Here is a 2,093-nt window from a genome sequence, read left to right on the forward strand (position 1 = left end):
TGATGTCATTAGATTATTTTTCTATCTAATATGTTTCCTGTGAACAAAAGTTCTCCGAAATGGAATATGGAGAGAAGAGACTATCCCAGCAAACAGTTTGCAAATGGATAGTCACAGCCTCAGTGTAAAAGCAAGGTGCCTTCCAGAGAACAACTGGAAGGTTCAGTTTTGGGGGGGGGAGGGGTTGCAGTTTTTGGCCAGGGCTGGGTTTGAACCCACCACCTCCGGCATATGTGGTCAGTGCTCTACTCCTTGCAGATTTTACAGCAAATGTTTTCACCCAAATTCCAAATCGAGTCCACAAATAAGGACTGAAACTTTAGTTCCGACTGGTCAATCCAACTGAGTTCTGATTGGTTGATATAGCCAAGCCCTGATTGGTAGATACAGCTGAGACATGATTGGTTGGTTCAAATGAGCTGTGAAAGTCCCAAAGTTAAAAAGGTTCCAGTTTTCAAGGAACTCAGAGTATGTGTATGACTTCTAATCAACAAATAGATACTTGGCTCTATTTTAAATTTAGGCCCAGTTAACCACTTAGGATTCATCTTGAAGGACTGGCTTTTTAGGGTTCACATCTATTCACATTCCTATATAACTGAAAGTAAGGTCTAAACTTAGGTGCTAAAGGCTTGATTACAATCAAGTTACACATTTTGGCAAGTATGCATCCAGATGATGTTGCATACTTTATAGGGTCATGATTCCCAGTTATCCCAGTAGTAATAATACTAAATAGTATCTCTTCATTGACATGGTAATTGTTATATTTCTCCTTTGTGAAAACGTGGTTTTATAACCCTTTGCAATAAGCTGGTAATCTGAAGGAGTTATTTGGACATCATGTGACTAACTTGTTCCTTTCTAAACTTTAACTTAGTAGTTTTAGAAGCTGTTAGTAATCATTGAACCAATTATCTCATTGTTGTAGGTTACAAATTGATGATTTTTTAAATTCTAAATTTCCTTCTTTTATTAGCTGGTGGTCATCCATAAAGACAAGCTTTCTTACATGAACTTTGAATGTACTATTGTTTCTCCCTTAAAACCAGAGTATATGCTTAATTCTTTACCTTTAATTATCAGTTTTCTGAGTAAAGAGTTGGAGTAATAGAAATCGCCAGTTATGAAAAATAATCCTCCATCTTTCACTCTGGGTATAGTTTTGGGCTCATAGATTTTTACTCATTCAATAATTTAAAGTCAATTTCTTTCTTTTTTTCTTTTTTAGAGACAGAGTTTCACTTTATCACTCTGGTAGAGTGCTGTGGCATCACAGCTCACAGCAATCTCCAACTCCTGGGCTTAGGTGATTCTCTTGTCTCAGCCTCCCGAGTAGCTGGGACTACAGGCTTACACCAAAATGCCTGGCTATTTTTGTTGTTGTTGTTGTTGTTGTTTCAGTTTGGCCCCAGGCGGATTCAAACTCGCCACCCTCAGTATACAGATCTGGTGCCATACCCACTGAGCCACAGGCACTGCCCCCATTTTTTTTTTAAGTTCAAAATGTCCAGACTTTGGTCCATGAGATTTCTATCAAACTGATTCCCATGTCCTTTTGCATTTTTCTATTAATCTTTGAGCACTTACTTGTTTTCTGGAACATGCCTCAGGTTCTCCTTGTACTTTTGCTATCCCTGGAATCACATATTTCTCCAAACATCTCAGACTCCTTTTAGTAGAGCATGGTATTTAGATCTTAGCTGTGCTGTGAAAATTTGTAAAGATCATTAAGTAAATTATTTTCAAAAGAAGTTCAAAGCACACTAAGTATATTATTTTTTTATTCTTTTTTTATCAACATAACTGAAGTGTGGCATGGGAGTTTAACTGTAGGTTCAAGTGTACCATGAGATAAAAAAGGTTGAGAAACAATGGTCTAAATCTTTGGCCCTAAATCACAAAGTTTTCTAATTTTTTTCCCTTATAGTGTTAAAGTTATCCACTTTGAGTTAATTTTTTTAAGGCATTGGGTTTAGATCAAGACTTTCTCTCCTTTTTCCAATTGCCTCACAATTTACTGAAAACATTACCTTTCTTCCATTGAATTGCTCTTGCATCACTGGCAAAAATCAATTGAGCATATCTCTGTG

This window comes from Otolemur garnettii, unplaced genomic scaffold (genome assembly GCF_000181295.1).
Source record: "Otolemur garnettii isolate 467f Iridium unplaced genomic scaffold, OtoGar3 scaffold00287, whole genome shotgun sequence".
In the NCBI taxonomy this organism is placed as follows: Eukaryota; Metazoa; Chordata; class Mammalia; order Primates; family Galagidae; genus Otolemur; species Otolemur garnettii.